The sequence below is a fragment of the Lepus europaeus genome, chromosome 21 (assembly GCF_033115175.1).
Source record: "Lepus europaeus isolate LE1 chromosome 21, mLepTim1.pri, whole genome shotgun sequence".
Taxonomy (NCBI): domain Eukaryota; kingdom Metazoa; phylum Chordata; class Mammalia; order Lagomorpha; family Leporidae; genus Lepus; species Lepus europaeus.
In genome coordinates, this window is record NC_084847.1 from 3,443,857 (window position 1) to 3,466,848 (window position 22,992).

Below are 22,992 nucleotides of genomic sequence, written 5' to 3' on the forward strand. Positions count from 1 at the left end.
GGGCCGCGTTCGTGCCTTTGCACAAATAATGACCTCCTTCGAGTGACGGATGGCGCCGGCGGCGAGGCTGTGGCAGAGCGAGGCGGGCATCCCGCGTGGGCGCTGGTTCGAGACCCGGCTGCTCCACTTCCCGTGCAGCTCCCTGCTCACGAGCCCGGGAAAGCAGCGGAGGACGGCCCCAGTGCCTGGGCCGCTGCTACCCACGAGGGAGATCAGAAAGGAGCTCCTGGCCTTGGCCTGGCCCGGCCCGGGACGTGAACCAGCGAATGGAAGATCTCTCTCTCTCTCACTGTAACTCTTTCAAATAAAATACGATAAAACTTAAAAGGAGGGTGTCCAGAGCCGAGGGAAGGGGCGCGGCGGACAGGACAGGAGCTGGAGACGAGTGCCGGCCTCGGGGAGCAGACGCTGGAGGAGGGAAGGCTGGCCCCGCCTCGTGCGGGGCCTTGCAGGCCGCTGTGTGGAATGTGGATTTTAAAATCCACCAGTGGAGCCCAGAGCCCTCGCAGACTCTGAAGCGGAACTGTGATCTGTCTGTTATTCTCAGCTTTCGAATTCGCATCCTGAAGTCTCAGCGCCTGGGCGCCCCTGAGGTCCCAGAGGCAGCCCTGCCCCTAAGCGAGCTTTGTGCCAAGTTTTCAACCTCTGTGCTTTCGGCTGGTGATTCTGCACCTGCAGTGCTGAAGTGAGGTCTGGTGGTGTCAGGAGGACTTGGGCTGGGGTTTGGCTGCAGTGAGTCAGCAGGAAAAGACCTTGAAACACAAACACTGATAAGGCAATGTTATGAAAAGCTTGGGCAGAGAAAAGAGGCAATTAGGAAGCTGGGAGCTGAGCACAAATGTAATGAAAAATTTTGTAGGGCCCAGTGTTTAGCGTAGCAGTTAAGACACTACTGGCTCCTGGCTTGGAGCCCTTGTCCATTTGGTGGGTGAACCAACGGAAGGAAGACCTTTCTCTCTCTCTCTGCCTCTCACTATTTGTAACTCTACCTCTCAAGTGAATAAATAAAATCTTTAAAAAAAAAAAAAAGACACTACTTAGGATGCCTGTATCAGAGTCCCCGGGCTGGAGTCCAGCTCACTGCTAATGTACGCCCTGGGAGACAACAGGTGAGGGTTAGAGTACCTGCCACCCTGCCACCCCTGGGAGAGACCCGGGCTGAGTTCCCGGCTTCTTGCTTTAGCCTGGCTCAGTCCCGGCTGTTACAGGGGCATTGGGGAAGATATCCTTCTGTCTCTGTCTCTTGCCCTGTGTGTCTGTCTCTCTCTGCCTTTCAAATAAATAAAATAAATTCTTAAAACATTAAAAAGTTGACCGGTGCCGCGTCTTAATAGGCTAATACTCCGCCTGCGGCGCCGGCACACCGGATTCTAGTCCCTTTTGGGGTGCTGGATTCTGTCCCGGTTGCCCCTCTTCCAGGCCAGCTCTCTGCTGTGGCCCGGGAGTGCAGTGGAGGATGGCCCAAGTGCTTGGGCCCTGCACCCCATGGGAGACCAGGAGAAGCACCTGGCTCCTGCCTTCGGATCAGCGTGGTGCGGCCAGCGTGCTGCGACCATTGGAGGGTGAACCAATGGCAAAGGAAGACCTTTCTCTCTGTCTCTCTCTCATACTGTCCACTCTGCTGTCAAAAACAAACAAACAAAAAACATTAAAAAGTTGAGCCTGGCGCTGTGGCACAGCGGGTCAACACCCTGGCCTGAAGCAGTAGCATCCTATATAGGTGCCAGTTCGAGGACTGGCTGCTCCACTTCTGATCCAGCTCTCTGCTATGGCCTGGGAAAGTGGCAGAAGATGGCCCAAGTCCTTGGGCCCCTGCACCCACATGGGAGACCCGGAGGAAGTTCCTGGCTCCTGGCTTCGGATCGGCGCAGCTCCGGCTGTTGTGGCCAGTTGGGGAGTGAACCATCGAATGAAGGACCTCTCTCTCTGCCTCTCCTCTCTCTGTTTAACTCTGACTTACAAATAAATAAACAAATCTTAAAAAAAAAAGTTAATGGAACATGAAGTTAAAATATAGCTTTATGCAAAAGAATTTTGAAATCCATTCATAGTTATTTTATAATACCCCTTTTTCCTTAATTTTTTATTTTTTAATTTATTTTTTTTTGACAGGCAGAGTGGACAGTGAGAGAGAGAGACTGAGAGAAAGGTCTTCCTTTGCCGTTGGTTCACCCTCCAATGGCCACCACGGCGCACTGCACTGATCCGAAGGCAGGAGCCAGGTGCTTATCCTGGTCTCCCATGGGGTGCAGGGCCCAAGCACTTGGGCCATCCTCCACTGCACTCCCGAGCCATAGCAGAGAGCTGGCCTGGAAGAGGGGCTACCGGGACAGAATCTGGCACCCCGACCGGGACTAGAACCCAGTGTGCCGGCGCCGCAAGGCGGAGGATTAGCCTGTTGAGCCACAGCGCCAACCTTTTTCCTTAATTTTTAAAGACCCTTGTATGCATGAGTTTCAAGAATTTTTGCATGTGGCTGGCACCGTGGCTCACTTGGCTAATCCTCTGCCTGTGGCGCCGGCACCCCAGGTTCTAGTCCCAGTTGGGGTGCCAGGAACTAGTTCCATTTGCTCGTCTTCCAGTCCAGCTCTCTGCTGTGGCCTGGGAGGGCAGCGGAGGATGGCCCAGGTGCTTGGGTCCCTGCACCCGCATGGGAGACCAGGAGGAAGTACCTGGTTCCTGGTTTCAGATCTGCACAGCGCTGGCCATGGCGGCCATTAAGGGAGTGAACCAATGGGAGGAAGACCTTTCTCTGTCTCTCTGTCTATAACTCTACCTGTCAAAAAAAAAAAAAAAAGAATTTTTGCATTGAAAATTGAAATAAACTTATCTTTTAAGTCTTTTTTGTTTTTGTTTTGTTTTTTTGACAGGCAGAGTGGACAGTGAGAGAGAGAGACAGAGAGAAAGGTCTTCCTTTGCCATTGGTTCCCCCTCCAATGGCTGCCGCGGCCGGCGCACCACACTGATCCCAAAGGCAGGAGCCAGGTGCTTCCTCCTGGTCTCCCATGGGGTGCAGGGCCCAAGCACTTGGGCCATCCTCCACTGCACTCCCGGACCACAGCAGAGAGCTGGCCTGGAAGAGGGGCAACCGGGACAGAATCCGGCACCCCGACTGGGACTAGAACCCGGTGTGCCGGCGCCACAAGGTGGAGGATTAGCCTATTGAGCCATGGTGCTGGCCTTAAGTCTGTTTTCCACAAACTTCTTTATGTACTCATATTTAATCCAATATACACAAGATAATATTATTTTAATATTTAATCATATGAAAATATAAATGATACATTTTACTTTTTTAAAACACTAAGTCTTCAAAATCCAGTATGTATTTTATACTTACAGCACATCTTAATTTGGACTAGCCACAGGTGTAGAGTATTTATTCATATTTACTCATTCAACCTAGCAAGGTCTTATTCTATGTCTAAAATGCGCAAAATGGAACAAAGCTCCATCTTTGGTCTCAGTGTACACACAGTCCAGCTAGGGAGACCGGTATAACAGAGTGTTGAAGATGTCAAACAGTGCTTCGGGAATTCAGGGGAGGCAGTAACCAGACAAGGAAGGCTCCAGAGAAGAGATGGACGTTTGAACTGGGACTTGAAGGCTGTGTAGGAGCCCCTTGGGTGCAAGAAGGGACGTGGGGCATTTCAAGCAGAGAGAGCTACTAGTACAAAGTTGTAGAGGAACGAAATGCACAGTGTCTCTGGGGAAATGCAAGTAGTGCTGTGTGGCTGGAAGGTGGAATATGGAATGGGGGGAGAGCATGAGGAAAGCTGGGGGCTTGTGGTCCAGCCTATGAATTAGAGATTATCCTGTTGGGGCCCTGCCATGGGGCACAGCCGGTTAAGCCACTGCCTGCAACCCTGGCATCACACATCAGAGTGGGGTCAAGTCATCTGCTCTGCTTCCAGGCAGGCTTCCTGCTAATGCACCTGGGAAGTCATCAGAAGATGGCCCACGTGTTTGGGCCCTTTGCTGCTCATGAAGGAGACCCAGATGGAATTCCTGGCTCCTAGCTTCAGCCTGGCCCAGTCCCAGCTGTTGCAGCCATCTGGGGAGTGAACCAGTGGATGGAAGATCTGTTTCCCTCTGTCTCCTCCTCCACTCTTTTTCTGTAACTCTGCCTTTCAAATAAATACTTAAAAATTAAATAAAAAGTAATTTATCCTGTTCATTTGGATATTAGTGTTGATAATTTTGTAGAGAACCTTTTAGAAATATTGTTGAGTTTTGTTAATTTTTTAAACAGTTATTCAGGTTTTTAAAAATTTGTTTTGAGAGGCAGTGATACAAGGAGACAGATCACTCCTGTATATCATTTCACTCCCCAAGTGCTTAGAACAGTTGGGGCTGAGCCAAGCCCAAGCCAGGAGCTAAGAACTCAATCCAGGTCTCCCATCTGAGTGATAGGAACCTTAGTACTTGAGGTATCGCTTAGTGCCTCCTAGGGTACCACTAGCAGGGAGCTGGAATCAAGGACAGAGTCAGGACTTGAACCCTGGTGCTATGATATGGGACGTGGACTCTCAGCTGGCAACTTAACTTCTAGGCCAGACACCTGCCCTGAGAATTTTGAGCTGAGTCATATTATCGGATTTGTGTTTTAGACAAATTACTGGAAGTGTGAAGGGGTAGAAATTTGAGGCAGAGCTCTCTGCTAAGATGCCTGGGAAAGCAGTAGAAGGTGGCCCAAGAAGTTGGGCCTCTGCCACCCACATGAGAGACCTGGATAGAGATCCTGGCTCCTGGCTTTGGCCTGGCCCAGCCCTGGTTCTTGCTGCCATTTGGGGAGTGAGCCAGTAGTGAAGATCTCTTGCTCTCTGTAACTCTACCTTTGAAACAAATAAAAAAATAAATCTTTTTTTAATCTTTTTTTTTTTTTAAGGAAATTTGAAGCAGGAAGACCTTTTTCAGGAGGGAAGGGCTCTATGATGAATCCAGAGTAGAGACTGTCAGAGAGGAGGGAGGGCAAAGATGGCCCAGAGAGAGGTCAGGCAGCATGGGGCCTGCAGACCTGAACAGGCCAGGCCTTGGGCGAAACTTGACTGAAACCTCCAGAGTCCATTGGGTAGTGGAGGGTTTGAGAGCCTAAGATTTAGACAGATGGAGCCAAGTTCAAGTCTTAGGCCCTATCACTGTATGGCCCTGGTCAAAACAGTTGAATTTCCTAACTCCATAGGGCTGTTGTGAGCATGGAATGCTTAATGCATTGAACCATTTTTTGTGGCAGCCAGCACACAGCCAGCAGTCAGTACAAGTGTTGTCTGTTGAGTGTTGTGTGCCACAGGCCTCTCACCTGCTATTAACAGGAATCAGTAAACAATGTGACAATGGAATATTCATGCAAAAGTGAAGGTAAATGTTCTTCAGTCAGTCATGACCCAGAAATCTTGCGCTTAGCAGTATGCCCGGGAGAACTGCAAACCTACACATAAGCCTGTATACAGATGTTCACAGCATTTGCTCACATGTGTTAGCATAAACATTCATATTCATCACAGACAAAAGTGAAGACAACTGGGCAAACCGTCTCTCTGCTTGAACAAACTTTAGTTAGGCTCCTCTGATTCCTCTTGCCAGCTAGGCCCTGACTCTTGGGCTTCCATGTCTGTCTTTGTGGGACCCAGTTTTAGCAAGAATCCTGTTAAGTTGGTTTAGTCAGAATCTCCTGCCTGCAATATCTGACCAAAGTCCCCATTCTCCACTATCCCCTAGGTGATGTCTCATCACCTGGGCCTGCCCATTTGGTCATTTAGCCACTAAACGTTCTTTCCTAGGACTTGCCACGCACCAACATCCCCTCCACTCCTGGCTGTAAATGTTTACTTTTTCTTTTTTTTTTTTTTTTTTTTTTTTGACAGAGTGGATAGTGAGAGAGAGAGAGACAGAGAGAAAGATCTTCCTTTTTGCCGTTGGTTCACCCTCCAATGGCCGCTGCGGCCGGTGCACCGCGGCCAGTGCATCACGCTGATCCGAAGCCAGGAGCCAGGTGCTTCTCCTGGTCTCCCATGTGGGTGCAGGGCCCAAGGACTTGGGCCATCCTCCACTGCCTTCCCGGGCCATAGTAGAGAGCTGGCCTGGAAGAGGGGCAACTGGGATAGAATCTGGCACCCCAACCGGGACTAGAACCCGGTGTGCCAACACCGCAAGGCGGAGGATTAGCCTGTTAAGCCACGGCACCGGCCTACTTTTTCTTGTGTTCAGAGCTGGACCTATTTCCAAACTGAGATCCCTTCCCCCTATTGCAATAGTCCTGAATAAAATCTGTCTTTAAGCTGTCTTGTTCAGCTCTAGTTGTCTTTGACCCAACCCAAATGTCCATCAGCAGATGAATGGATAAACAAACTGCCACACAATGGAATATTATTCAGCCATGAAAAGGGAAGAAGTCTGATTAATGCCACAACATGAGTGAACTTCATCAACATCATGCTGAGTGAAAGCCAGAAGACCACATATCATATGACTCCATTTACATAAAATGTCCAGGATAAGGAATTGATAGAAATAGAAATATTAGTGGTATCTAGGGTTGGAGGAAATGGAGAGAAATGCTGATGGGTACAGGTTTTCTTTTTAGGGTGATGAAAATGTTCTAGAATTTTCATGATGGTTGCACATCTGAAAGTATACTAAAAGTCACTGAACTGTATGCTTTATTTTTTTAATGTATGTACTTATTTATTTACTTAAGTGGCAGAGAGACAAAGCTCATATCCCTTGGTTCACTCCTCAAATTCCTACATTATCAAGCCTTGGCCGGGCCCAAGCCAGGAGCTGTGACCTCAGTCCAGGTCTCCCGTTAGGCAGGAACCTAATGACCTGAACCACACTTGCTGCCTCCCAGAGTACACATGAGCAGGAAGGTGGAACCAGGAGAGGACCCAGGGCTTGAACCCAGGCACTCTGAGAGGGAATGAAGGTTCTTAACTGCTAAGCCAAACACCCACCCCAAATTGTACGTTTCCAATGGGTGCATGGTATGGCGTGCGAATTTTATCTTGATGCAGCTGTTATCAAAAAAGGGGAGCAGGAAGTGGGGCTATACCCAAAGCAATACCTAATGACAGGAGGTAAGGCAGACATCTCCACGCAAGGGTAGGCCGCTGTCACTCATGCTGCTTGCTCTGGGATCCTCGCTGGGTGTGTTGGAGATCAGGAGCCCAGGATGTCCCAGGAGGTGTCGCTTCCCGCCCGGCAGTGTGACTGCCTCTCTCATCGTTTTCTAGGGATTGTTTGCTTGGTACAGAGCCTGACTCCTTCTGTGTCACTGGCTTCCTCCCCTGGCACCCAAGGCTGCCTTCAGGCCTCACACCTGCTCTGCCAAGCCAGCTGTCACTTATTTTTAGTCCAGATTTTCCCATAGTAGGCGCAGCACATCTTCAGAGACAGGTGCCTTTGTGTGGCAGCCCTGCTGCCAGAAGATCTTCCTCATGCGCATGGGTGAACACCTGGTGGCCGGCAGCAGGGCCAGCCCATAGTTCCCAGGACGTCTGCTCCCTAGGTTGTGCAGAAGCAGCCCAAAGGTGGGAGCAGTGGGAGCTCTTCCCTCCGCCCTACAGCTGGAGCCATCTGCTGGCAACACTGTGGCATAAGGAACCTGGGAAGTTCCCTCCTTGCCTTTCCTTGCATGACGGAGCCCCAGAGATGATGTTGATCCCTCTAAGTTTGGTTCTTTTAGGCCAGAACTGAAAGTGGAACCTGAGTCTCAGTAGAGAAAGGGACCCATAAGCAGCCAGCGCCTCGTCTGGACAGGCCATGACCGGCGCCCAGCAGCCTCTTCTGTGGCCCTTCCACTCATCCTCCTGCGCTGCAGGTCACTGGCGTGGCTCCCGAGAGCAGACTCATTCTGCTTGTTTCGGTGCCTTCTGTTTCGAGTGGAGCCAGCTGCAGTGTGTAACGTGTCCTTTTCGTGATGCACACGTGCAGGTGGGACGAAGCAGTTCTGCGGCTGGAGCACACTGAGCCGTCTCGAGAAAGCACCTCTGTCTGCGTTTCCTCATTACCTCCCTCCCCCCCATCAGGATGGTGCTGCAGTAGCTTGCAAGCCTCAAACAAAACCGTGCACTCATTGTAGGAGACACAGCTAACTCCGCCGAGCACTCTGTCGGGTGCTGTGCCAAGCACCGTGCGCACACAGCTCCTCCATCCCACAGGGAGTCTGTAAGCGCTTACCTCCAGCTCCCGAGCCTCACAAGGTTTTAGGGCACGTGCTCGAGTGGCATACCGACTTGTGATTCTAGACTGTGTTCCCTGCAGGCGTGGGAGCAGGTGAGCTCACACTGAGGTGAGAAAAGATGCGGTTGTGATGCTCAGGCAGTTCTCGGCAGAAATCTGCCATGACACGAGCACAGGACAAGGAAGGAGCCCACTGGGGCTGAGCCAGCAGCCTCTGTGGAATCCACATTGCTGGATCCCTGGATTGTTTGATTGCTGCGGATTCCAGGCCGGTGATGCAGGAAGGTGCTGTATCAGAAGTGCACACTTCAAGAACGTTCACAACCCGGGCACACCAGTGTACCCTTCCCCGGCATCTCTGCTTCACAGCTCCTTCCCAGCATGCTCACCTGCGGTAACCACTGACTTCACCGCCAAGGGTGCGTTTTCTCCATTGTTGTACCCCTTAAGGCCCTGGATCCACACTGCAGATTATTGTGTCTGACTTCTGCCCAGTTTTATCACTGTCACCATGAAAGTCAGCCGTGGTAGCTTAATGATTGGCCCCGTGGTGTAATGGCCTCGACTCCGAAAGTCACCGTGTTGTTGAAAGCAGTTGTCCATTCATTTTCATTGGTGTGTAAAAGTCCGTGTGTGAATGTTCCACAGTTGTCTGGCTGCTCATGGGTGTCTTGGGGATTTGGGGCCATGGTGATCAGGACTATCCCATTCTGGTACACGGTTTGCTTGTATTTCTTCTGGATGCCCATCGAGGGGTGGAACGACTGGCTCATCAGATGGGCGTCTGTTCAGCATTGTGGATCTTGCCAGGTTATTTTCCAAAGTGGTTCTGCCAATTAGCACTGCGCCGGAGGGTATGAGAGGCCTGTTGTTCGTATGTTTTGCCAGTGCTTGGCATTGCCAGACCTTCACATTTAAGTGCTAAATGACTCTAGCCAGAAACTCCAAGTGATTCAGATGTTAATGTTTATTCTACAGTGTTCCCATCATTGACGTGCTCCACAGACTTCTCCACGTGGTGAACGTTACTGAGCACCTCCTCTGTGTTGAGCTCTTGTTCTGATACTGCAAAGACAGAGAAGGCGGAGAAAGGTCTCCACCCAGGGTGCCTGCAGGTCTCAGCTCAGAGGTCAGCTCCACAGAGGGGCCTCCCTGAGCACCTGCCCCCACAGCCATTGTCTCCCTGCCCGCTTCATTTTCTTCATAGTGGTTGGCATTCATCTGTTTGTTTACTTATTTGCTGTCTGCCTCTCCTTTGTAATGGCAGGGGTTTTCTCTCTCTGATTTTCTCTATCCCATAGAACTGTTGCTGGCATTTTGTCGACATTCCATTTATGTTTGTGCAATGAATGAATGACTGTGTAATTGGTAGGGTGAGAGCTGAGGTCCTAGATTCAGGCCCTGACCCTACCACTTGTTAGCCATATGTGACTTTGGACAAACGACTTCAGCTTTCTGACTCCCATCTCCTCATCTGTGAAACAAAGGTGTTTGAACTAGTAGAAGAAAGAACCAGCAAACATGAAGCCAGGTTGGTGGGGACTGGGCCGCTCAAAGACCAGAGAGAAAACAGAATGAATTATAATGAACAGATGTGCAGAGAAGGGGACATTGTTGCATGCACCAACATCTGCATAATGAGAGAGTGGCACCGGGGAAGGAGAGAGAGAGAGGAACAGGAAAAATAGTCGCAGAAGTAATCGCTGGAAAGTTTCTGAATTTATTCTTATAAATAACGACATTAATGTACACAAGAATCTCACTGAACTCTAAGAATAAGGACAAACTGGAAGAGATCACAGCCAGATGCATCATAGTTAAAAGACGAGACAGCGGGAGAGAAATCTCAGGAAGACCTGGAGAAAAATCATTATCTGCAAGGGCTGATTTAATCATCAGAAGTAATTTCGAGCAGGGTCAGAGGGATGGTGCTTGTGTGGTCACTGTGTGGAAGGAAGACAAAGGGTGAAGTAGACGGCTAAGCCTCTGCCTGCAGTACCGTCATCCCATACGGGTGCTGGTTCGAGTACTGGCTGCTCAACTTCCAGTAGCTCCCTGCTAATGCTCAGGGAAAAAGCAGCAGAGGATGACCCAAGTGCCTGGTCCCCTGCACCTATGTGGGAGACCTGGAAGATACTCCAGGCTTCTGGGTTCAGCCTGGGCAAGCCCTGGTCATTGTGTCCATTTGGGGAATGAACCAGCAGATGAAGTGATTTTTCTTCCTCCCCTCCCCTCCCCTCCCCTCCCCTTCCCTTCCCTTCCCTTTTTTTGACAGGCAGAGTTAGTGAGAGAGAGAGAGAGAGAGAAAGGTCTTTTTTTTTTTTTTTAGTGAGAGAGAGACAGAGAGAAAGGTCTTCCTTTTGCCGTTGGTTCACCCTCCAATGGCCGGCGCGGCCAGCGGGCTGTGCTGATCCGAAGGCAGGAGCCAGGTGTTTATCCTGGTCTCCCATGGGGTGCAGGGCCCAAGGACTTGGACCATCCTCCACTGCACTCCCGGGCCATAGCAGAGAGCTGGCCTGGAAGAGGGGAAACCGGTACAGAATCTGGTGCCCCGACCGGGACTAGAGAGAAAGGTCTTCCTTCCGTTGGTTCACCCCCCAAATGGCTGCCATGGCCGGCATGCCGCACCAATCTGAAGCCAGGAGCCAGGTGCTTCCTCCTGGTCTCCCATGCGGGTGCAGGGGCCCAAGCACTTGGGCCATCCTCCACTGCCTTCCCGGGCCACAGCAGAGAGCTGGACTGTAAGAGGAGCTACCGGGACAGAACTGGCGCCCCAACCGGGACTAGAACCCAGAGTGCCGGTGTCGCAGGTGGAGGATTAGCCTAGTGAGCCACAGCATCGGCCTGTAACTGATTTTCAAATAAGCAAAAAATAAATTAAAAAAATAATAAGATGCATTTCTGAGCAGTGGTAGGGTGGTGCGGCATGCGCCTACACGTCCCCATGGCCGCCATGCTGGAGCCCGGGAAGCTTGGGAAGGGGACGCCCTGTAAACTCCTAGAAATGTCAGATGTTGAAAATGTTCCCTGTGCATGAGATTCGGTATTATACAGCTCATTAGGACAGTTTTTGGAAGTGGAGCAGCTGAGACATGAACTGGCGCCCGTATGGGATGCCGGAAATGCAGGCAGCAGCTTTACCCACTACGCCACAGCAACATTTTTTGGTAACTAGAAGAATCAGAAAATCATGTGATATTGGAGTAGGAGGTTTGAACTTGGTGACTTTAGGATGCTGGTTCCACTTCAGGTACCATTATGCAAAGCAGTGAATCCAGGAAAGAATTGCCAGAGAAGGAATTAAAACTAAGATTTTAGGGGCCGATGCTGTGGCGCAGTGGGTTAAAGCCCTGGCCTGCAGCACCAGCATCCCATATGTGCACTGGTTCAAGTCCTCGCTACTCCACTTCCTATCTAGCTCCCTGCTAATATGCCTGGGGAAGCAGCAGAGCATGGCCCAAGCCCTTGGGCCCGTGCACCTTCATAGAACACCTGTAAGAAGCTCCTGGCTCCAGATCAGCTCAGCTCCGGCCATTGAAGCCATTTGGAGCCGGTGCCGCGGCTCAATAGGCTAATCCTCCACCTTGCGGCACCGGCACACCGGGTTCTAGTCCCTTTTGGGGTGCTGGATTCTGTCCCAGTTGCTCCTCTTCCAGGCCAGCTCTCTGCTGTGTCCAGGGAGTGCAGTGGAGGATGGCCCAAGTGCTTGGGCCCTGCACCCCATGGGAGACCAGGAGAAGCACCTGGCTCCTGCCTTCAGATCAGCGTGGTGCGCCGGCTATGGCAGCCATTTCGGGGGTGAACCAACGGAAGGAAGACCTTTCTCTGTAGTCCCGGTCAGGGCACCAGATTCAGTACCGGTTTCCCCTCTTCCAGGCCAGCTCTCTGCTATGGCCTGGGAGTGCAGTGGAGGATGGTCCAAGTCCTTGGGCCCTGCACCCCATGGGAGACCAGGAGAAGCACCTGGCTCCTGCCTTCGGATCAGCACAGCGCGCTGTGAACCAATGGCAAAAAGGAAGACCTTTCTCTCTGTCTCTCTCTCTCACTGTCCACTCTGCCTGTCCAAAAAAAAAAAAAAAAAAAGCCATTTGGGGAGTGAAGTAGTGGATGGGAGACCTCTCTTTCTCTGTCTCTACCTCTCTCTGTAACTCTTTCAAATAAATAAAAAATTTTAAAAAAGATTTTATATGAAAGTACCCACCTTGAAAGAAAACATACCAACAGCAATAGCAACCATTAAGGGATTTTAAGCATAGAAAACCAAAACACAGCTCCCTCAAGAGTTGGAATCAACCACAAGGAACATTTTATGTAAATAAGAAAGCTTTAAGTGGGTAAATAAAAAAAAATAAAATGCGTATGAGAGCACTCCCAGAAAGTTCATGGGGAATGTATATTATGCAAAAACTACATGGATTTCAAAATTTTCTTTCCACCAAAATCAGTTATCTTTTAATTACATTTTCCATGAACCTTTGAAGTGCCCTCATACAGCATAACTGCAGATGGTGTGTCTTTTATATTATTTAACCCACCTTCTGTGTATCCACAGAGACAAAAAGTCAAAATCAGCCTTCCTATATTCACTGAGGTTTAACCCAAACACACATACACCTGCCTTCGGTCCTCCCTGCGAGAAAGGTTACTTACACAGTTCCTTCATCTGTCACTACTTACTGGGCATCTACTGTGTGCTTTCTGCAAGCCAGATCCTAGTGGAAGGAAGGTAGGGTTTACACCAGAAGCTCACAGAATAGTGTGTGGGAAAGGCACTGGTGCAGCAGCACAAGTCCCTGCCACGAGAATGTGAAGGAAAGACCTGAGACGCACTGAGAACCCGGAGGAGGAGGCATTTACCCCAGCTTCTCTTGGAAAGGGTGGAGCTGACTTCTGAAGGGTGAACAAGGGAAGGGAGCGTGTTGCAGCCAGGGCAACTGCACGTGCCAAGGGCTTGTGGGAGGAGAGAACGGGGCAAGAAAGCAGACCAGAAGAAATCAGCTGGAAAGGGATTAGTCCAGAGTAAGTAACCAACTCCTGCAACTCAACAGCAACCCGAAACCCAACTATGAGTAAGCAGAAGGCTCGACTAGACACTTCTCCAAAGAACAGGCACAAACATCCGGTACCCACACAAGGGCTGCTCACAAAGCTTCATAAATCACAAGGGGAATGGAACCAGAATTATAGTGAGAATCATCTCACAGCGTTAGGACGGCATTTACCAAAGAAAATAACAAGTACTGGTGAGGATGCAGAAAATTGGAACGCTTGTGTTTGCCGGTGGGAGTATGCAGTGGAGCAGCCAACATGGAAAACAGTGTGGCCGTTCCTCAAAAAACTAATCCCGAGATTATCGTATGATACAACAGTTTGGTTTGGAATCAGGGATTCAAACAGATATTTGTACAGCCGTGTTCATAGGAACATCAGGTGGCTTGCTATTTGATCTAGAAGCCATGATGTCATGATGAATTTTATTTATTTATTATTTATTTACTTGAAAGGCGGAATTATAGACAGACAGAGGCAGAGACACAGGTCTTTCATCCACTGGTTCACTTCCCAAGTGGCCACAGTGGCCATAGTTGGGCCAGACTGAAGCGAGGAACCAGGAGCTTCTTCTGGGTCTCCCACATGGGTGCAGCGACCCAAGCACTTGGGCCATCCTCTGCTGCTTTCCCGGGCACATTAGCAGGGAGCTGAATCAGAAGTGGAGCACCTGGAACTTGAACCACCCCCACATGGGGTGCTGACACAATACTGTGCCAGCCCCTGTGAAAGCAGAGGTGATATTACGGTTTAACAGGAGTTGGCCCCCAACCTTATGCAGATACTTAAATCCTGAGGTTTTACATTAATGGATAATGGATTCATGGTTGATAGACTGAGTGGAGGCCTGATCCAGTTGTGGTGTGAAGGTGGGGTCTTTGGGAAATGATTGGGTTACAGTAATGCTGGGGCTCAGCGCCATGATAGAATCATGGCTTTGTAAACAGAGCCACGGGGAATGAGCCTGCTTTCTGTCTCTCTGCTTCCTGGCTGGTGTTATGAGTGTTCCTCTGAAGTCCTCCCCGCTCACCAGATGCCTGAACCAGCAGGGCTGTCCAGTCCTGCACTGTGGACCCAGAACCGCAGCCCAAATAAACCTTTTCTAAGCTGTTTAGATGTAGTTACAAAAGCCTGACTGACGCAGGTGGCACGGAGATCTCTGCTTCAGGGAGCACTGTTTCTGAGCAGAGATGGGTCTAGGAAGGCTGGGGTAGATATGCGGAGACTCTGAGGAGGCCAACACAGAGGTGTGACATGGACCACAGCACTGGTGGTGCCAGGGAGGGCAGTGGAGGGGACTGAGAGGTAGAAAACAGATAGGTGTCGTACGATTGGCTGTGGAGAGGCGGGTGTAGAATCCTAGGCACCTCCCAGAAGTGTATGGACAGCTCTGGTTTGAGGCCTTGACAAGGGACTTGGATAAGTAGACAATTTTATCTTTCCAAGAAGTTTAGGCCCCCGCAGCCCCCTCCTGCATGGGTGTGAGCACGGCTCTGGCTGTGATAACCTCTGCCAGACCGCAGCCCCTTCCCCGAGCTCCCTCCGAGGGAGGAACCAGCCTCACAAATGGTGCTGTGGGGCAGCCAGGTTCGTGGTTTCAGGCAACAGAAACTGCTCTGGTTTCCCACAGAAAAGGAGTTGATTGGAAGGTCACAGTTGCTCACAGAATTAAGTTTCCTTGCTGGAAAACCCAGCTCAGGTGGGAGGCAGGAAGGTGGGCTTGGCCAAGATGCCAGCCCGGGGTAGCATGCCTGGGCGGCTTAGAGTGCCACTGCTCAGTGACCTGGCTGCGTACACTGGGTTCCTGATGACCCTGTGGTCATCCTGAAAACCCTCTTGACTATCTCTTTGCCATTGGTTCACCCTCCAATGGCCTCCGCGGCCGGCGCACTGCGCTGATCCGAAGGCAGGAGCCAGGTGTTTCTCCTGGTCTCCCATGGGGTGCAGGACCCAAGCACTTGGGCCATCCTCCACTGCACTCCCGGGCCACAGCAGAGAGCTGGCCTGGAAGAGGGGCAACTGGGACAGAATCCGGCGCCCCGACCGGGACTAGAACCCGCAAGGCAGAGGATTAGCCTGTTGAGCCGCGGCACCGGCCTATCTCTTTGCCCTTTGGGTTTTTCAGTTTAGGGCTGTTAGCCACGTTTTACGAAGCCAAGGCTCAAGGGTCTTGCCTGAGATGACCAGTGGCTGAGTGCACTGATCCCTAGACTGAGGCTTGGCCATGGTGCCCACAGCTGCTGCTGCTTTTTTTTTTTTTTTAATAGATGTATTTATTTATTTATTTGAAAGGCAGAGTTAGAGAGATCAGAGAGAGAGAGAGAGAGAGAGAGAGAGAGAGAAATTGATCTTCCCATCCACTGGTTCAATCCCCAAATGGCCACAGTGGCTGAAGCTGGACCGATGTGAAGCCAGGATCCAGGAGCTTCTTCCTGATCTCCCACCCAGGTGCAGGGACCCAAGCACTTGAGCCATTTTCCACTGCTTTGCCAGGCAACAGCAGAGAGCTGGATCGGAAGTGGAGCAGCTGGATCTTGAGCCAAGTGCCCACAGATTCTAGTGGATTAATCTGAGGCCAGTATGAAGCTGTTTTGTTTTGTTTTTAATTTATTTATTTGAAAGGCAGAGTTAGAAGGAGAGAGAGGGAGAGAGAGAGAGCGAGAGATCTTCTGTCCACTGGTTCTCTCCCTAGATGGCCACACTGGACAGGACAGGCCAAAGGCAAGAGTTGGGAATTCCATCTGGGTTTCCCATATGTCTGGACCATCTTCTGCTGCTTTCCCAGGTGCATCAGCAGGGAGCTGGATCAGAAGTGGAGCAGCCGGGACTGGAACTGGTGCTCGCATGGGATGCCAGTGTCACAGGAAGTGGCGGTTTAGCCTGCTGTGCCACAGTGCCAGCCCCTTAAGATGTTTAAGAAAGAATTGGAGGGAGACCTGGAAGAAGCTCCTGGCTCCTGGCTTCCTAATTTGGCCCAGTTCTGGCTTTTGTGGCCATCTGGGGAGTGAGCCAGCAGATAGAAGATCTCTCTGTGTGTGTCTCTTCCTCTCTCTGTCTTTAACTCTGCCTCTCAAATAAATAAATAAATCTTTAAAAGCAAACAAACAAAAACAAAAAACAAAACAAAAAAAACAGAGAGAGAGAGAAATTGGTCCTGCACTTGGGAAACAGACACAGCAGTTTCCATGTTGACTTTTCACACCTAGCCAGGAACCACCCTGTAGAATCCAATTGAACCTTTTGCCTCTGTGTGGGGGCAGGTGGCCTGCAGTGCTGTGGGATCTCCTGGTTATCCTCAGCTATTTACCTGGCATGAGAAGTGGCTTGTCTAGGCAAAACAGGAGAACAGCACTTGGTGGGACTGAGTGAGTGTTTGACATCAGTTTATTTGGGAGGAAGAGGAGGCGCTGATAACTGCTTCCAACCCTGTTAATTGGCTGCTGGCTCCAACCAGCTGTCCGGAGGACAGTGGTGAGTTTGACCTGGAGTTGTCTGATGTCGGGGACAGAGCTGAGCAGTGCAAACCGCTGCTGCCGCCTGGCGCCCTCAGCCCAGAGTGTCCTGGGGTCTGCATTTCTCCGGAAGCCAGGAGCACCCTTGCAATGGCACAGTGGCCTCTTCCACAGGAACAGCCGAGACTTCTTTTCATTTTTTCCACAAGTTCTACTTCCAGACCTGAAAAGTGGTTTTTGTAATCGATCTTTTCGAGTCTAACAAACTGGCTGGATTTGGGGTTTCGTTCTGTTTTGCATTTTTATCACAAGTGGGCATCAGATCACACGTAACACGTGGTCCTTTCCCATTCTGTAATGGAGAATGAAGGAATGCTTGTACGTGAGTAAACACACATTGGTGGTGTGTGAGATCAGTTCAGCTAAGGTTCTTTTTCTCCCGTCACACGTGAGCAAGTTGAAAGCTCCAGCTCACGTGTTGAGCACACAGGTAGTATCTGAGACCTGAACCAAGGGTTTGGACGTAGGTTTCAGCTTGGAGACAGGGAGAACCAGAGCACCCCTAGGGCTGCCTCCTTTAGACAGAGGCCATCATTTGCATTGTCCGTGGTTTACCATCCCTGCTTCGTTCTCTCTCTGCCAGCAGCTCAGTGCACTATGGGCACACTGGCCTTCTGTCTGCTTCTGACCACACCAAGCTCATCCCCGCCTCAGGGCCTTTGCACCACCACACCGTGGCTGGAGTGCTCTTTCCATGGCTCTTCAGTCACTGGTTCATTCAGGTCTTAGCTCCACCTCATGGCCGTGTCAGACATCTCCCCTGACAGCTTTGTGGGTTGTCTGTTGCCATGTAACAAATCACCCCAAAACACAGCAGCTGAAAACAACAGGAAGTTATCAGCTGGTGTGGTTTCTGAGGGCCAGCAACTCCCAAGTAGCTTAGCTGGGTGGTTCTGGCTCCGGTTTCCCAAGTGTGGAGTCAGGGTCGCAACAGGATTGCAGCTGTCTCAAAGCGTGACCACATGTGGACCCACATCCATGGGCCCCTCCCTGGCTGTTGCCATCTGTTACCACATGGAACTGTCCATAAGTCTGCCCAAGTGTCATCAAGACAAGGCAGCTGGCTGTCCCCAAAGCAAGTGATACAAAAGAGCAAGAAAGCAACCAGAAAGGAGCCACCGTGTTTTTCAGAACTTGGCCTCAGAAAGGACGTCCTGTCACTTGCAACGAATTCATTGGGCCATCCATGGGGAAGAAGACCACACAGTGCTGAGTCCAGGAGCTCAGAGGCTGGCTACCACCCCATCCTACCTGATTCAGTGCCCCTCGCCCCTCTGGTTTTGTCCTGTTTTGTTACATATATAACCTCTATCACTACCTGAAGTTGTTTTATTTCTTTTTTTCAAATTATCTATTATTTTGAAAGAGTTACAGAGAGAGGTAGAGGCAGAGAGAGAGAGAGAATTTCTTCCATTCTCTAGTTAACTCCCCAGATGGCCACAACAACCGGAATTGGGCCAGGCTGAAGCCAGGAGCCAGGAGCCTCTTCCAGGAGAGCAGGGGCCCAAGCACTTGGGCCATCCTCCACTGCTTTTCCCAGACCATTAGCCAGGAACTGGATTGAAAGTGGAGCAGCTGCAACACAAACTGGCTCCCATATGGGATGCTGGCGTTACAGGCAGCAGCCTTACTTGCTATGCCATGGTGCTGGTCCCCAAATTATTTTATTTCTTTGTTAGAAAATAATTATCTGGGCCGGCACCGTGGCTCACTTGGCTAATCCTCCGTCTGTGGCGCCGGCACCCCGGGTTCTAGTCCCAGTTGGGGCGCCGGATTCTGTCCCGGTTGCTCCTCTTCCAGTCCAGCTCTCTTCTGTGGCCCAGGAGTACAGTGGAGGATGGCCCAAGTGCTTGGGCTCTGCACCCGCATGGGAGACCAGGAGGAAGCACCTGGCTCCTGGCTTCGGATTGGCACAGCGCCAGCCGCAGTGGCCATTTGGGGAGTGAACCAACGGAAGGAAGACCTTTCTCTCTCTCTCTCACTGTCTAACTCTGCCTGTCAAAAAAGAAAATAATTATGTGTCTCTTCCACTAGGTTAGAGACTTCATCAGACTTGCTCTCTCTGGTCTCCTCTACTATTTTTGGAGGGTTGGGGAAAGGCAGAAAGAGAGCCCCATCCACTAGGTCACTCCCCAGATGCCTGCAGCAGCCCCAGTTGGGACCAAAGCTAGAAGCCTGGAACTCAGTCTGTGTCTCTCTCATTTGTGGCAGGGACCCAGTCACTTGACCCATCACTGCCCCCCTGAGTCTGCATTCCCAGGAAGCTGGAGTCAGCACAGGGGCCGGGGTCTGAGTCCAGCCGGGGACCGCGGACACAGGGGCCGGGGTCTGAGTCCAGCCGGGGACCGCGGACACAGGGGCCGGGGACTGAGTCCAGCCGGGGACCGCGGACACAGGGGCCGGGGTCTGAGTCCAGCCGGGGACCGCGGACACAGGGGCCGGGGACTGAGTCCAGCCGGGGACCGTGGACACAGGGGCCGGGGTCTGAGTCCAGCCGGGGACCGCGGACACAGGGGCCGGGGACTGAGTCCAGCCGGGGACCGCGGACACAGGGGCCGGGGTCTGAGTCCAGCCGGGGACCGCGGACACAGGGGCCGGGGTCTGAGTCCAGCCGGGGACCGCGGACACAGGGGCCGGGGACTGAGTCCAGCCGGGGACCGCGGACACAGGGGCCGGGGTCTGAGTCCAGCCGGGGACCGTGGGGTGCAAACATCTCGGCAGTCATCTCAGTGCTGGGCTGAATGCCCGTCCCTTTCTGCTGCCTTTTTTTTTTTTTTTTTTTTTTTGACAGGCAGAGTTAGTGAGACAGAGAGAAAGGTCTTCCTTCCGTTGGTTCACCCCCTCAAATGGCTGCTACGGCCGGCACTGCGCCGATCTGAAGCCAGGAGTCAGGTGTTTCTCCTGGTCTCCCATGGGATGCAGGGGCCCAAGCACTTGGGCCATCCTCCACTGCCTTCCCGGGCCACAGCAGAGAGCTGGACTGGAAGAGGAACAACCGGGACAGAATCCGGCGCCCCAACCGGGACTAGAACCCGGGTACCAGCGCCACAGGCAGATTAGCCTAGTGAGCCGTGGTGCTGACCCCTTTTCTGCTTCTAAGAGCAGCACCTGACACATAAGTAGTGCTTAATAAATACTGGACAATGCAGACAATGAGAAGTCCCAGGCACGATCCTAAGGATTGTGGGATATCTCACCATCTCTGTGGTCAGATTGCAGCCCGGTCTCAAAGGCCTGACTTGGGTTTGGGGTCTTTAAGGTGACTTTCCACCTCTCTGCTCTGATGTAACCTGCACTCATTTGGTAGCTTCCCTCGCTTAGATCCCCAGGAAACATGCACTGTGGGCCCAGCAGCTACCAGCACCGTGACTTTGCCCTGCCCTGCTTGCCTTGGAAGGCAACACTGCACCTGACCTGTGAACTCTGGCTGACATCAGCTTTACATCCGCGCTGCTCTGTGCCCTGGGGCAAGTGACCTAACCTGCCTGAGCCTTGGCTGACTCATCTATAAAACGAGGGCAGTAATATTCCTGCCTCCTGGGTGTGTTCAGAGGCTTCAGCATGTTGTCTGTGGTGAGTGGAAAGCCTTTAGCCCTCAGTGAAAATGAATCAGTTCTCATTGTTCCAGAATGAAGAGAGAGAGAAACTGGTCATTGGTTGTAGTACCAGATCCTCAAGCCAGAGCCAGAGTCCTTAACTGACAAACCTCAGCCTTGAATTCTTGCTACAGATCCTGCTGGTGTTTTCTAGAAAGCCAAGAGGCTTTACCAAAAACAAACAAACAAACACACACTAGAGTCAGGCATTTGGCTTAGGGGTTAAGACATTGCTTGCATCTCACATGGGAGTGTTGGGGTTGAGGTCCCAGGCCCGCTTCCTACTAATGCACACCCTGAGAGGCACAGGTGACTGGGTACTTTGTTCCCTCCCATCCATATAGGAGACTTAGATTGAGTTCTTGGCTGTTGTAGGCATTTGGGGAGTGAACCAGCAGATGAAGGATCTCTTTCTCACTCTCTATCTGCCTTCAGATTTAAAAGGGGGGGTGGGTAAAAGCCTAGCCATCGACTATTTACGCTGCTGGACCCGCAGTATTTAGAAGTGTCCACCACCTACTGGGTGGGTAGGATCAAGAACACAGGCACTAGCAAGTGTTGGTGAGGATGTAGAGAAATTGGGACCCTTTGGCCAGTGCCATGGCTCAATAGGCTAATCCTCCGCCTATGGCGCCGGCACCCCGGGTTCTAGTCCCAGTCGGGGCGCCAGATTCTTTCCCGGTTGCCCCTCTTCCAGTCCAGCTCTCTGCTGTGGCCTGGGAGTGCAGTGGAGCATGGCCCAAGTGCTTGGGCCCTGCACCCCATGGGAGACCAGGAGAAGCACCTGGCTCCTGGCCTCGGATCAGTGCGGTGCACCGGCCGCAGCGGCCATTGGAGGGTGAACCAACGGCAAAAGAAGACCTTTCTCTCTGTCTCTCTCTTTCATTGTCCACTCTGCCTGTCACAAAAAAAAAAAAAAAATTGGGACCCTCTCACGTTTCCAGGGGAAATGTAACCTGGGGCAGCCCCTCTGTAAAATAGCAGGACAGTTCCTCTAAATGTCCCCGCAGTTACCCGGGGACCCAGCAGTATACCCTGCCCACGTGTGCAGAAGCTCTGACGACTCGTGCCAAAACCTGTGCACTACTTTTCACAGCAGCAGCATTCATGGCCAGCAGGGGTGGAAACAGCCCATGTGTCCGTGGGCGGAGGCACACACCCAGACGGTGGAATGTCACTCAGCCGCAGGAAAGCTCGAAGCACCAACACACGCATGTGACAACACAGATGGACCCAGAGAACTCGCGCTGAGCAAGAAACCAGTCTGAACTGCCCAGAGCTGGCAGACGCATGGAAGCAGAAGGTACACTGGTGGTTTCATGGGTGGGGCCCGGGGCTGGAGAGGGAGTGTACTAGGGGCATTGCCTTCTATCTTGACAGATGTGTGCTCAGGTTAATTATGGGGATGCTTGCACACATCTATGAGTACACAAAAAGTGGCTGAGTTGTGTACTTCATGTGGGTGACTTGTGTGGTACATGAACTGCATCTCCATAAAGCTGTTACCAAAGAGAAGCTGCAGTGTCTGAGCGGCCTAGACTGCAGTGGGGCTGTACGTGTCCCTTACCTAGCGGACAGGAGCCCTCTTTCCTTCACACCGTGTGGAGGTGGGCAGTCCCTGCCAGGCAGGCCTGTGTGTCTGAAGAGCACAGACTGGCCCTGTGGCGTAGAGAGGCCCAGTGTTCCTCCTGGTTTCATGGATGGAGCAGTAATGGCCTCCATAGAAGCATTTGCATGAGGTCAAGAACACAGGACTAGTGAACAACATCCCTGAACATTGTGTCAAATTCAAAACGACTCTCCTTGGGCTGTTGTGCCGATGTCCTAGCCATTGGCCAGAATGGGATACCAGGTGGTTCTGGAAGGGAGCTCTTTGAGTCTGCACTGGCCTGGTACCTGGCATGTAAGGGGTCTTCCGAATTCAGAAAGCTCATAGAAAATGCATACTATGAAAAAACTAGAGGGGCTGTTGCTGTGGCTTAGTAGGTTAAGCTTCCACCTGCAGCTCTGGCATTCCATATGGATGCTGGTTTGAGTCCTGGCTGCTCCACTTCCAATCCAGCTCCCTGCTAATGGCCTGGGAAAGCAGTGGAAGATGGCCCAAGTGGTTGGGCCCCTGCACTCACACTGAGACTTGGAAGAAGCTCCTGGCTCCTGGCTTCAGATGGGCCCAGCTCCAGCCGTTGTGACCATTTGGGGAGTGAACCAGTGGATGGAAGACCTTTCTCTCTGTCTGTGACTCTGCCTCTCAAATAAATAAATGTCTTTAAAAAAAAACTATGCATGGGTTTTGAAATTTTTTACACAAAAATTAATTTATCATCTAATTCCATTTTTCCACAAACATTTTGAAGTACACTTGTGTATTGTTTTTGGCCATCATGGCAACCCCAATGAAAGGGTTTAATTTCCTTGTGTGGCAGTTAGGGGAAGCCATGGCTCAGAGGAGCTGAGTCACTTGCACAAAGTGACACAGCCAGTGAGAGGGACTTGGGCTCCATCTCACGAACCCAGGGCAGACTGGCTTCCCACCGTCCAGCGTTATCGCCTGGGGAGCCAGGCGAGCTTGGCCCTCGACTGGCAGAATCCGTGAGTGGGATTCATGCTGTGTGCCAAGAATGTGGGACTGCAGTGCTTTGTAGGCCGAGAGTCAG

At 51.5% G+C, this 22,992-nt stretch overlaps 1 protein-coding gene and 1 pseudogene across 3 annotated transcripts in view; both read left to right on the forward strand.

Annotated features, from left to right (window-relative positions):
* The window catches only part of C21H16orf96 (chromosome 21 C16orf96 homolog), a 92,663-nt gene that overhangs the window by 304 nt on the left and 69,367 nt on the right, over nt 1-22,992 (forward strand). Inside the window, exons 1-2 of one of the 3 annotated variants that reach the window (XM_062180976.1) lie at nt 9,224-9,310; nt 21,435-21,641. The gene's annotated coding sequence lies outside the window, so the exon portion shown is untranslated. Of the gene's footprint in view, nt 1-9,223; nt 9,311-21,434; nt 21,642-22,992 lie in introns of those variants that run through there. The other 2 variants (XM_062180974.1, XM_062180975.1) reach the window with 2 other exon arrangements.
* Nucleotides 11,126-12,421, forward strand: LOC133751066 (cytochrome c oxidase assembly protein COX20, mitochondrial-like; annotated as a pseudogene).